This window comes from Leptopilina boulardi, unplaced genomic scaffold (assembly GCF_019393585.1).
Source record: "Leptopilina boulardi isolate dan_hultmark-lab unplaced genomic scaffold, ZJU_Lbou_2.1 LbouV2_197, whole genome shotgun sequence".
NCBI lineage: Eukaryota > Metazoa > Arthropoda > Insecta > Hymenoptera > Figitidae > Leptopilina > Leptopilina boulardi.
In genome coordinates this window covers 224,979-240,290 of record NW_026137748.1, presented here as the reverse complement: position 1 = coordinate 240,290, position 15,312 = coordinate 224,979, and the positions used below count along the sequence as shown (strand labels likewise).

The window sequence follows — 15,312 nt, the reverse complement described above, 5'->3', positions numbered from 1 at the left end:
CGTGAAAAATGCATTAAAATTCATTATAGATAAATTAAAATCCATTAACTTTTGTCATAGTTATACGGATTTGAAAATGACAATGTTACCCTTAACGTCAAAACTTCAACCCCCTCTACTTTCTACAAATATTTTTTTAATGAGTTTATATTTTAGGGATTTATTACTATCATATAGGACAACAATTTACCAAAGTATGAAGCCAATCCCAGAACATTGACTTTTTGGGCTGGGGCGATTGAAAAAGAATCTCTCATATGTGGAATCAGCATAAATAAATTTAAGTTTTATTACGTATTATTATACGCATAATTATACGTGTTTTTTTCAATAGGAAATATTCTGCTTCATACTTTGTAAATATATATTTTTTGCATTAAATAACGTCAACAAATGTTGCAAAACACTCATAATTTAATAATATTTTACATTTTTATAATACGATGTTAAGTTTCATATAAAAAATTGCTATTATTTTTTTCACGTTTACAGTACTGTTGATCATATACGTCATAATTTGTTCATAACCTAAAAACAATTTGGAGCAAAATTTGAATAGTCGTTCTCTTATCAAGTGTTACTTTTTAAATGTTGTCGAACAATAATTATAATAATTATTAATTATAAATTTTGAATTTTTTATTGTTTTTTAGCATAAAAAATTACATTTTTAGTCGCTGTGTAAGTATAAATTCGCATGCGTATAGCTGACACAACTTATAATCAGTGTTGTCAAAAACCACGTTTCATAAACTTAAATTTTTGCCTGTTCCAGTGTTGAATGTCACACTGTTTAAATTAAGCAATCGCATGAAATTATCTAAATAAAAATTGTTTGTGTTTAAAAATATTTTAAATTATTGGATATTATACTTTAAAACATGAGTAAACGAAGTAACAATTACACTTTTCTTAAAACTGTCCTTTATATATAAAAATTAGCATTGTATTTCAAGAAAAAATTTACTCCGGTACGTCAAAAACAGTTTTCTTAAATTTTCTTTGTAAATAATGAATCAATGTGGCTAAAATTTTTGGAGATAGTGTGTTGTCATAAACATGGTTTACATTTAAATTTTGGTCGAGTTTCTTTAAGTAGTTTTTCAGAAAATTAAAGTGTCCTACTGTTTAAAATGTCCCACTGTTTGCCACTCTCCCCTATGTAGTTTTCTAGGTTATATTGCAAACCTGAACCAAGTATGTCTCGTTTAATCTGGAAAAGGCCAGACTTATGGAAAAATTGTCAAGGGCCATGAGAGAACCTTACTTGCAATAGAACTAACAATAAGTAGGGATATTTCTGCACGGGGCTTAAACAAAATGATGCTTCTCACAATCAGTTCAGTTATCAGAAAATTATCGATTTATACGTTTATACTTAAACAAAAAATTTAAATTTTCATAAATCATAAATTCTTAAATTTTTTATAAAGTTTCATTTTCTTAACTTCTGGAAGTTAACAGTAAATGTAAATTTAAGTCCTGGAAATTAACAAAGCGCCTTAAATCAGGTCCTGGAACTCAACTATTAATATGTCTATACTCTGATGCATAGAAGTAAAAGATATAGTAGTTTTCTATAAAAATTGTTAAATATGAATCATAAATGGTACTGTAATAGAGGAATCACTTTGTTTTATAATTGTGACTCTATAATGAAAGTTTCACTCATACTTTAAATTTTTAATGAATGTAGCCAAATTTTCTTATTCGCGTATTTGTCGCTTATAAAATACCTTTAAAGAAAAAAATTTTCTCAAAATATTGCAAATTTTTACATACGTATAAGGTAATGATAAATGATTTAGAAACTTAGAATCACGATGACTATTTGGCTGCTTACAAGTGTCTTCATAAATTACTCAATTTATTAAATATGAGACATTTTATTGTAAACATAAAAATAAAAAATTAGTGCCTTATAGATTTTAAAGTGCATTTGTTTTTATAAAAAATATATCGTTCTCTTATGTACCAGAACTTAACAATGTATCTAAATTGTAGTCCTGGAACTAAACGATTTATATATCTATACACTAATAAAAACATTCTAAATTTCAGAATTCAGTAACAGTAGTATAAATTTACAATGAAAAAAATTTTTGGAAAAAAAATTTTGAAATTAAATAAAATGTGAATATATTTGGAATTGCTTGTGTCAGATTATATTTATTAATGCAGTATTAATAGCGCCCGTGTAGAAAATGAAAACTGGTCCTAGCTTGGTCCTATCTATTTTGCCCTATTATTAACTAGGTACAAGTTTGGCATTCTAGTTTGGTCCAACACAGAGTTGCCAATGACCCTACCTAAACGCTACTGCGCTTGCGCTACGACAACTCTCTTATAGGTCGAAAAAAGCGCGCTTATTTAAAATGCTTAATAATAAGAAAACGTTAATAAAGCAATATAAAAATATTTTCACTATTGAATTTATTTTTTTTTGTTAATTATATTGCTCTTAATAAAAAAAAAATTAATTTACTTAATGTACTTAAGTATGTAAAAATAATAATTATATTATTAATAATTTTATTATATTTATATCATTATTGTTATTATTTTTTTTTATAAAATATATAATCTATTATTATTATCATCAATTTAATATTTAATAATTAATTATGTAATATATTATTTATTTTTGTTATTATCATTAAATTGTTATTAATTAATTATCCATGATTTATACATATATATTTTTTCAAAAATTTAGCGAAATTTTTTTGTACTTTTTTATGAGGAAAATTTGAATTGGGAAAAAAGTACGAAAGAAAATTCGATTCATTTTTTTTGAAATATATAGATGTAATACATTCATAGATATTCAATAATAATTTATTGAAAATAATGATGATAAGAATAATAAATAATATAATAATTAATTAATAAATATTATATTGATGATAATAATAATAGATTATGAATATTTTATTTAAAAAATAATGACAATAATGATATAAATATAATAAAATTATTATTATTATTATTATTATTATTATATATTTAAGTATATCAAGGAAATTAGTATTTTTTTATTAGGAAGCAATATAATAACAAAAAAAAATCAATAGTGAAAATATTTTTATATTGCTTTATTAAAGTTTTCTTATAATTAAGCATTTTATATAAGCGCGCTTTTTTTGACCTATAAGAGAGTTGTCATTGGCAACTCTGGTCCAACAATGGTTTGTGATGCGATTTTAGCCTGGTCCTAACTTGGGTGCCTAGTTAAGACCAGTTTTAATAACAAATAATAGATAATTACAAAAATTAATTTTAACCACAATTAATACTAACTTTCTAGAAGGAATATCCTGTAAGTTTTAAATTAAACTCTGAGAGTTGAATTAAAATTTGAACCCTACGGGAATCGAACCCCAGACCCATGACCTAAGAGACCTAACGAATGCTTTAACGACCGCGACTACCGAACCTAATTAGCTACTTTTATTTGATTTGTCTATATAAATCTTCACTATATTTTTTTAATTCCATTTTACAAAAATACTTGAAATTATCCAGACCTTTAACTGTAAGTGTTTTATGTTGTCAAATAATGGATTTGAAACATTAAATTGCATTGTTTAATTCGTTAAACAATTTATTGTTATTTATATTAACTTTTTTTGTAGTGCACCTAGAAAGATTCAGTTTTTTCCTAATTTTACAATTTATCAAATCGAATATAAAGCCAGATAGATTTGATGTAAAATTATTAATTCAACAATTGTTTAAACAATTTATTTTTGTTATTTATTAACTTTTTTGTAGTGCACCTAGAAAGATGCAGCTTTTTCCTAATTTTACAATGGGAAAAAATACTGCATTTTTCTAGGAAAATTATGAAAAATGTTAATAAAGAGAAACAATTATTTGTTTAAACAATTTAACATAATAGTTGTTGCAAATTTAATTCTATGTTTTATTTTATGTATAACCTTTAAATTAATAACTACTAAAAGAAGGTAAAAAATTTATAAAATTAAAAAAGTTATAAATTATGAACAATAAATTGTTTAAACAAATAAAAATTCGACAAAATATTTTTGAAATATATTATTTGGCAATATATATAACAATTAAATAAATTAACAAATATAACTATGGAAAAATGTCTTTAAATATTTATTGCAAATTAATAAAAATAATTATCAATTAATTAAATAAGTATTATCTGAGAATATTTTACAAATTCTAAATTCAATCACTTTTTTCATAAAAAATTTTTTAACACTTAACTAGATGTTCTAGCTAAGTCCAAGTTAGGACCAGTCTAGAATACATAAACAGGGGCTGCCAAGGTAGGACCAATGTTGGGCCAACAATCATTTTAGGCATACGTTGGTGATTTATACACGGGCAAGAACTTAACCTCTAAATAACTTCTGCTTATAGTTTCGTTCGTTTCGTCTGCTAGGGTTGAAAAAGTAGGGGCAAAAAAATTCAAATTAAATGTAACCCTTCTCATTTTGTTTTATATAAAATTAATTAATAATTAATTAAAATTTTAAAAAAACTATGGTATATTTTTATTTTATTATTATTTTTATTATTGTATTTATATATTTTTTTTTATTATTTTTTTATTATTTTATTATTATTTTATTATTATAATTATATTATTATTATAATATTATTATTAATTATAATTAATAATGCCAAAACACTCCGATATTACTAAAATGGCTTGTAAAAGCAGGACCAAGTTAGGACCAAATTAGGAAATATTAACATTTTCTGCCAAGTTAGGACCAGCTTAGGGCCAATTATCATTTTAGGCATACCATGGGGATTTCTACTCGGGAGCAGTATTTTCTGTTGCTTTCAATCGTAAACATCATGATTAAAAATTAGTGACTTCCAAGTTTTAAATGGCGTTTGTTTATATGTAAAGTATACTATTTCCTTAAGTCCTGGAACTTAACGATATATGTAATGTGAGTCCTGGAAATTAACGAAGGGCATTAATAAAGGTCCCGGAACTCATTGATTCATATATATCTATATTCGAACAAAAATATTCTGATTTTCAGACTCCAGTAGTAGCAGTATTTTCTGTTGCTTTCAATCGTAAGCATTAGAATTAAAAATTAGTGACTTCCATATTTTAAAGGGCGTTTGCTTATATGAAGTATATGTCTTTTTCGTAAGTCGTGGAATATAATAACATATGTAAATTTGAATACTGGAACTTAACGAAGAGCCTTAAACCAAATCTTTAAACTTAACAATTTATAATGGATTGTTTAGTAAAAAATACTGCTAGTACTGCACTCTGAAATTCAGAATATTTTGATTAGAATATAGATATATGAATCGATCAGTTCCAGGACCTTTATTAATGCGCTTCGTTAATTTCCAGGACTCAAATTACATATATCGTTAAGTTTCAACTGCTAAGAAATTTTTAGTATGGTAAATCCGGGAGAGTAGGCTAACTCAATTATTTTACAGTATTTGTTACTAAATGTCACTTATAATCGATACTCTAACTTGATTTAATTACAATGTAAATAAAAGCAAAAACTAAGTTAAAAAAAATGTACGAAATATTTAAACCATTTTATTATTTTGCCTAGTTCTGAAAACAGGTGTTATATTCACATTTGTTATTGTATTAGGAAAATTTTTTTTGAATAATTGTTCATTAATTTTTCACGGCCTAAGCTTTATAATAACCTAAAAATTGGACACTAATTTTTTCTATTGCTTCTTCGTGAGGAAGCTTTGCATTCGTGACGATTTTCAACTTTGCGAAAAAAGGTTATATCATTATATCATACTCATTCTCACCTAGAATTAATATATTTGAAGTTCTGATCAAATGTTCTGATGTATGTGTGTGAATGGGTGTGTGTATGTTACAAAATATTGTGATCAAATTATCTCAGAAACATTTTGATGGATTGTCCTGAAATTTTGAATGCTTATTGCAGTCATTAATACCTATAATCTGACACAAGCATTTCCAAGTATATTAAAATTTTTTTTAATTTAAAAATTTTTTTCACTGTAAATTTTATTTTGTTTGGTAAAAAAACTTACTTCTTGCATTAAAAGGAATCGATTAACCTATATAATGTTCATATTTTACTGAAATCTATAGATTAAATCATTATTAAAATTTTTTAAATAACTTTTTCTTATATAGAAATTTTTATTAATTATTGTCAAAATTGTATATATAAATATATAATATGTGACCTGGACAGTGAAAAGGGGGCTTACGTGCGAAAAAAAACGATTTTTTATTGATTGGTGATTCTGATAGAAAAAAATTTTCTCTATCAGAATCACCAATAAATAAAATATCGTTTTTTTTTCGCACGTAAGCCCGCTTTTCACTGTCCAGGTCACATATTATATATTTATACATTTATATTAAAAATTAGTGACTTTTAAGTTATAAAGGGTGTTTGTTTATATGAAAAATATATTATTTTTTGAAGTCCTGGAAATTAACGATATATGTAATTTGAGTCCTGGAAATTAACGAAGCGCATTAATAAAGGTCCTGGAACTGATCGATTCATATATCTATATTCTAATCAAAATATTCTGAATTTCAGAGTGCAGTACAAGCAGTATTTTTTACTAAACAATCCATTATAAATTGTTAAGTTTAAAGATTTGGTTTAAGGCGCTTCGTTAAGTTCCAGTATTCAAATTTACATATGTTATTATATTCCACGACTTACGAAAAAGACATATACTTCATATAAGCAAACGCCCTTTAAAATATGGAAGTCACTAATTTTTAATTCTAATGCTTACGATTGAAAGCAACAGAAAATACTGTGCGATTCCAAGTGAGATTTTGACTTTTTCGGAGTAGGTTAACCGATTGCAATGAAACTTTGGAATTTTGTTATATATAGTAAGACTAATCTTTAACGTAAATTTTAGCCTAAAATATTTGTTAGTTTACGAGATTTGCAATAATAACAAAAAATTTAAAACTGCTATATCTTCCGTTCTAATAAACGGATTGAGGTCTACTTTTTTTTAAAATGTCAAGGAAAATGAGAGGAATAAATCTCTTTCAGAACATTTTTTTATAATTTTACAACTAAAAAAATTATTAAATAATAATTGAATAACTTTCGCGCGACTAACTAAAATTCAATCACTTAAACGCTAAAATGATCTTACCTGTGTTTTCTTTAATGTTCCAAAGGATTTTTATTGTAAATGTAAGTTTAACTTAAGAAATTTTATTAATTTATTAGTATAAACAATTGAGATTTCTGCTAGTTGACGTGCAGACGACATTGCGCACGCAGCATTCTCACATAGCCAACTGACGTGATTCGTGGACTAAATTGGCTATGTGAGAATGCTGCGTGCGCAATGTCGTCTGCACGTCAACTAGCAGAAATCTCAATTGTTTATACTAATAAATTAATAAAATTTCTTAAGTTAAACTTACATTTACAATAAAAATCCTTTGGAACATTAAAGAAAACACAGGTAAGATCATTTTAGCGTTTAAGTGATTGAATTTTAGTTAGTGGCGCGAAAGTTATTCAATTATTATTTAATAATTTTTTTAGTTGTTAAATTATAAAAAAATGTTCTGAAAAAGATTTATTCCTCTCATTTTCCTTGACATTTTAAAAAAAAGTAGACCTCAATCCGTTTATTAGAACGGAAGATATAGCAGTTTTAAATTTTTTGTTATTATTGCAAATCTCGTAAACTAACAAATATTTTAGGCTGAAATTTACGTTAAAGATTAGTCTTACTATATATAACAAAATTCCAAAGTTTCATTGCAATCGGTTAACCTACTCCGAAAAAGTCAAAATCTCACTTGGAATCGCACTACTACTACTACTGGAGTCTGAAAATCAGAATATTTTTGTTCGAATATAGATATATATGAATCAATGAGTTCCGGGACCTTTATTAATGCCCTTCGTTAATTTCCAGGACTCACATTACATATATCGTTAAGTTCCAGGACTTAAGGAAATAGTATACTTTACATATAAACAAACGCCATTTAAAACTTGGAAGTCACTAATTTTTAATCATGATGTTTACGATTGAAAGCAACAGAAAATACTGCTCCCGAGTAGAAATCCCCATGGTATGCCTAAAATGATAATTGGCCCTAAGCTGGTCCTAACTTGGCAGAAAATGTTAATATTTCCTAATTTGGTCCTAACTTGGTCCTGCTTTTACAAGCCATTTTAGTAATATCGGAGTGTTTTGGCATTATTAATTATAATTAATAATAATATTATAATAATAATATAATTATAATAATAAAATAATAATAAAATAATAAAAAAATAATAAAAAAAAATATATAAATACAATAATAAAAATAATAATAAAATAAAAATATACCATAGTTTTTTTAAAATTTTAATTAATTATTAATTAATTTTATATAAAACAAAATGAGAAGGGTTACATTTAATTTGAATTTTTTTGCCCCTACTTTTTCAACCCTAGCAGACGAAACGAACGAAACTATAAGCAGAAGTTATTTAGAGGTTAAGTTCTTGCCCGTGTATAAATCACCAACGTATGCCTAAAATGATTGTTGGCCCAACATTGGTCCTACCTTGGCAGCCCCTGTTTATGTATTCTAGACTGGTCCTAACTTGGACTTAGCTAGAACATCTAGTTAAGTGTTAAAAAATTTTTTATGAAAAAAGTGATTGAATTTAGAATTTGTAAAATATTCTCAGATAATACTTATTTAATTAATTGATAATTATTTTTATTAATTTGCAATAAATATTTAAAGACATTTTTCCATAGTTATATTTGTTAATTTATTTAATTGTTATATATATTGCCAAATAATATATTTCAAAAATATTTTGTCGAATTTTTATTTGTTTAAACAATTTATTGTTCATAATTTATAACTTTTTTAATTTTATAAATTTTTTACCTTCTTTTAGTAGTTATTAATTTAAAGGTTATACATAAAATAAAACATAGAATTAAATTTGCAACAACTATTATGTTAAATTGTTTAAACAAATAATTGTTTCTCTTTATTAACATTTTTCATAATTTTCCTAGAAAAATGCAGTATTTTTTCCCATTGTAAAATTAGGAAAAAGCTGCATCTTTCTAGGTGCACTACAAAAAAGTTAATAAATAACAAAAATAAATTGTTTAAACAATTGTTGAATTAATAATTTTACATCAAATCTATCTGGCTTTATATTCGATTTGATAAATTGTAAAATTAGGAAAAAACTGAATCTTTCTAGGTGCACTACAAAAAAAGTTAATATAAATAACAATAAATTGTTTAACGAATTAAACAATGCAATTTAATGTTTCAAATCCATTATTTGACAACATAAAACACTTACAGTTAAAGGTCTGGATAATTTCAAGTATTTTTGTAAAATGGAATTAAAAAAATATAGTGAAGATTTATATAGACAAATCAAATAAAAGTAGCTAATTAGGTTCGGTAGTCGCGGTCGTTAAAGCATTCGTTAGGTCTCTTAGGTCATGGGTCTGGGGTTCGATTCCCGTAGGGTTCAAATTTTAATTCAACTCTCAGAGTTTAATTTAAAACTTACAGGATATTCCTTCTAGAAAGTTAGTATTAATTGTGGTTAAAATTAATTTTTGTAATTATCTATTATTTGTTATTAAAACTGGTCTTAACTAGGCACCCAAGTTAGGACCAGGCTAAAATCGCATCACAAACCATTGTTGGACCAGAGTTGCCAATGACAACTCTCTTATAGGTCAAAAAAAGCGCGCTTATATAAAATGCTTAATTATAAGAAAACTTTAATAAAGCAATATAAAAATATTTTCACTATTGATTTTTTTTTGTTATTATATTGCTTCCTAATAAAAAAATACTAATTTCCTTGATATACTTAAATATATAATAATAATAATAATAATAATAATAATTTTATTATATTTATATCATTATTGTCATTATTTTTTAAATAAAATATTCATAATCTATTATTATTATCATCAATATAATATTTATTAATTAATTATTATATTATTTATTATTCTTATCATCATTATTTTCAATAAATTATTATTGAATATCTATGAATGTATTACATCTATATATTTCAAAAAAAATGAATCGAATTTTCTTTCGTACTTTTTTCCCAATTCAAATTTTCCTCATAAAAAAGTACAAAAAAATTTCGCTAAATTTTTGAAAAAATATATATGTATAAATCATGGATAATTAATTAATAACAATTTAATGATAATAACAAAAATAAATAATATATTACATAATTAATTATTAAATATTAAATTGATGATAATAATAATAGATTATATATTTTATAAAAAAAAATAATAACAATAATGATATAAATATAATAAAATTATTAATAATATAATTATTATTTTTACATACTTAAGTACATTAAGTAAATTAATTTTTTTTTTATTAAGAGCAATATAATTAACAAAAAAAATAAATTCAATAGTGAAAATATTTTTATATTGCTTTATTAACGTTTTCTTATTATTAAGCATTTTAAATAAGCGCGCTTTTTTCGACCTATAAGAGAGTTGTCGTAGCGCAAGCGCAGTAGCGTTTAGGTAGGGTCATTGGCAACTCTGTGTTGGACCAAACTAGAATGCCAAACTTGTACCTAGTTAATAATAGGGCAAAATAGATAGGACCAAGCTAGGACCAGTTTTCATTTTCTACACGGGCGCTATTAATACTGCATTAATAAATATAATCTGACACAAGCAATTCCAAATATATTCACATTTTATTTAATTTCAAAATTTTTTTTCCAAAAATTTTTTTCATTGTAAATTTATACTACTGTTACTGAATTCTGAAATTTAGAATGTTTTTATTAGTGTATAGATATATAAATCGTTTAGTTCCAGGACTACAATTTAGATACATTGTTGCCAACGTCGATTCAACGGAAGTCTTGAAGTTTCAAGTGGATTGCGCTATTTCCTCGCCTCGGAAGCAATTTTTTGCGTTTGATGATTATTTGTTTCAATGCTGGGAGCCTTTAAAGTAAAAAAACTTACTTCTTGTATTAAAATGAATCGATTACCTTATATAAAGTTCATATTTTACTGAAATCTGTAGATTTAATCATTTTTTTGATTTTTTGAAAAAAATAGTTTTTGTATTTTTTGAAATAACTTTTTCTTATATCGAATTTTTATTAATTTTTGTCAAAATTGTATATATAAATATATAATATATTTGTAGTCCTTTCGTTTATAAAACTTTTCAAAGCGGCGGAAACAAATTTTTTTCTTTATAGAAACATGTTATATGAGATCCTTATCAATTGTCCGGATGTATGTATGTGTGTGTGTGTGGATCCCTTTTTTGTTTAGAATATAACTTTAACAGGTTTTAATGGATTTAGATAAAATTTGGTAGGCTCATTTATCATATTAATATCTCAAATCTGACCAAAGGTTTTTAAAAAATACCCCAAAAAAATTTTTTATCGTCTTTTTTCCAAAAATTTTTTTTAATCGAAAGAATTTTTAAATAAAAAAATTTAAGGGGTTTCCTAAATTTTTTTGGTCAAAAAAAACGAATTTTTTTTTTTTCATTTTTTGATAGGAAAGTATGTTAAGAATGTGTGGTTAAATCATTAGATCGTAATTCGCTCATAATCTTAAGTTATTTAACAAAATACATATATATGTGCATCTACAGATCGTATAATTAACCCTTTCGTGCGCACGATAAACCGAGCGAATGGAAATGCTTGAAATTTGTTACTCGGGGGTTATTGGGGTCTCTGATTACGAATTTAATGTCAGATTTAAAAAATTCAAAATGGCGGATCCAAGATGGCGGTTAAATTAAAAAAATGCTTGGATTGGCTCAAAATTCTTACTCATATTCTTACGAATATGATGACAGAATTCGAAAATTCAAATATAAAAAAGGTTTTTTGGTTTGCTGATAATAAACCCGATATGGTCATGGACCCAGTATGGACAATTCATCATATTCATATCATTTCATCATTTTCGAGCAAATCCGATTAGTTTTAAAATTTTCGTCCGCCATATTGGATCCGCCATTTTGAATTTTTAAATTCTGACATCATATTCGTAATCAGCGACCCCAAAAACCCCCGAGTACCAAGTTTCGAGTATATGCAATTGATTTTTAACTTTCATGTCCGCCATATTGGATCCGCCATTTTGAATTTTTAAAATCTGACATCATATTCGTAATCAGCGACCCCAAAAACCCTTGAGTAAGAATTTTCAAGCTGATTTAGTTACTTCTGCTTGACTCATTATAACCTTTTGATATCAATACTTTAAACGATTTTTTCTCAAAACACTATATTTAAAAATGGTAACCAGTAGAACTCAAAAACCGTTTGACCGATTTCGAAAATTCAAGTTGCATTCGATTCAGTGGAAGTTTTTGCAGGTCCTAAACCTCTAATATATTTAAAATATTCAATAATCAGGTTTTTGTGAGTGATTGATTGTCAAAAAAATGGTGTTTTTTCAGTTTTTTGGGTTCCAAAGCTTGCCATTTTTTAATTTTTGATTTTTTTTAATATCTCGAGGTTTAGGACCTGTATTAGGTCTTATACTTTAAAATCACGTTTGATTTTTTTATTTTAGATGATTCTGCGATGAGCTACAGTGGTTACCGTAAAGGACCTTGATTTTGACCAGTGTACATAGCGACCTCTGTAGAAGGAGCATAATAATATTTTTTAAGATCGCAATTTTTTTTTAAATAGTTCTTTACGTATATAGTAACATGTAAAAACTTTTGATCAATTATATTTTAAAACTTATGAGTACACGATCTTTTAAAAACCTTCTATTTTAGGGCAAAAAAATTTAGGAAACCCCTTAAGGTTATATATAATAAAATCGTATTCCTTACGTCAAGACGAATCGATCGATCAAGAACTTGATTTCTTTAGTTACCATGTATGAACATATGCATGTTCTTGTACAAGATCGTTGTTCCTATAATACATGTATAAGTATTTGAAGCGATGAGTTCCAGGACCTGGTTTGAGACATTTCGTTAAGTTCCAAGAAAAAAATGTACACATATTATTGAGATCTTGGATAAAAAATATTATATGCTTTTAATGTATGCAAATTCACTTTAAATGAAGGAGACACAAATATGACTAGCTATAGTGTTGCATACTGTTGAGTTCAATTTGTTTGAATTCGTTTTTTAAGGTCCTGGATCTATCCTTTACAAATATAATGTTTCATTTGTTTGTAAATGTTAGTTTATACTGAGATATTATTATATATTGTGTTTAAAAGAATTCTAAGAACTATTTTAATTGATTAATTAAAAAAGGTAAGCTCTGAGTAATTTGCTTTTTTTAAATTTCGAATATTTCCGTAAATTTCTCAAAGTCCTCGAATTAAACATTACATATATGTTAAATTTCTTTTCTATTTTAGAGTAATTTATTAAAGAAATTGCTATATATTGTGCTTAAAGGAGAAACAACAACGGTAGCTTGGGAATTACAGTCATGACATCGCTATGTATAGCTTGTAGAACTTATATTAACAATATTTCCATAAATTTCCAAAGTCCTGGAATTAAACATTACATATTAAAAAGTAAAATCTATTTTAATTAAGTATATATATTTTATATAAAACTCCAATTTATATTCTTTTCTCTTCATTGATCCTATTTTTCACTTTTTACAATGTTACATAATTTATTTTACGAATATTAAAGAAATAATTGTGCTTTATCATTTAAGTCCTGAAAGTTAACACTACATACAAAAATCATAATAATTTATCCAATTTTTGAGATAAATGAAAAAAAATTATTTTGTACGCTTCAGAGTGCTTTAGACTATTCATGTATAGAGAAAAAAGTTAGGGTTATAAAATGTCCTGGAACTCAACTCTGGACATATATATATATATATATATATATATATATATATATATGTACATAGAAAGAAAGGAAAAGAAAAACGCTTACCTCTGTACAATTTGAGACGAAGACAAATCAAGTCTTGGTGTATAATTTTCCTTAAAAGCAGAGATTAAATGATTCAACTCCACAACTTCTTTAACGCAATTTTCTCTTAAACGTTGCAACTGGTTATGCCGAATTTTCCTCAACTCTGCAATTGGAGTGAAAATTGTACCTTTCCGAGGGCGACCCCTTTTTCCTTTTATTTCTTTTTCTTCCATCATTTTGGCCTCAATACCCTCACTCAGTCTAAGGTCTACAAGAATAGACAACGTTAATATTAAAATCTTCTCTTAAAAATTATAAAGGTCCGGAAGAGGTGGATTGAATGAAGGACGATCACTTCTAAATTAAAGTGAAGAATTATATAATTCTTAAGGAAGATTATAAATTAATTACGCCAGAATTAATTACAATCATTCCTCAGCTACATGAAATCCTTCTCACAAGAAAAGAAGTTTATTGCTGAAAATATTATTTCTTAAGGAAATTGATGAAACACTTAATAACGCACCGGTACGTATACATTCTAAGGGTTGCACTACTACAAAATCTACTTCAGTTACACTCCAATTAAAACGATTACGGCATATAGATACCATCATATTCACCGCACTATCAATTTTTACTTTTCAAAAAGCAACGTAAAACAACCCTAAAGGTTCTTCAACCCGGCGTAATCTACCACTTAATCCGGCAAATTTTGTAGAAAATGCGTTCGTATTTTGCGGAATTTTAAAGGCACCCGAGTTAACCGAAGAATTATTAATTAAAGACAAATCAAAATTGTTGACAAAGTAATCAAAATGTTCTGGAATTGATTCACGTTCAATTTCACTATCACTAGGACTTTCACTTGCGACTTCCATCCTTCGAATATTTCAAGTACAATACATAAAGAATACTACTCACCAACAGTCTCTGAAGATGATGTCAAATTAGAAAAAGTGTCATCCTCCATTGATTCTCCATAAAGGATAGTAGAAGCAGAAGACGAACACCTATTCTCCATGGTAACTTACAGAATACTGATAATTGCCACTCCTCAACCCCATCAAGGGGTCATCCATAAAGCATGTGATACTCAAGGGGGTAGGGGGGGTCAACAATATATCACACTCCATATTAATCGGTATTGGAAATAGCATCACAAGGGGGAGGGGTTAAAATTCTGAAAAAATGTATCACATGCTTTATGGATGACCCCTCAACTTACCACGTGATATCAAAAATGATGACAACAAGAAAACCCATATACAAGCCACATAAGAATGTAGAGTTCAAATGAGATTAGAAAATAACTTACCTAAGAAAGACGGATATTATACCACATCACGTTCTTGAAA

General features: G+C 26.2%; 1 protein-coding gene across 1 annotated transcript in view; it reads left to right on the top strand.

Annotated features, from left to right (window-relative positions):
* LOC127278166 (uncharacterized) overlaps positions 1 to 15,312 on the top strand; it is a 251,505-nt gene that overhangs the window by 48,822 nt on the left and 187,371 nt on the right. The gene's annotated exons all lie outside the window — the stretch shown is intronic.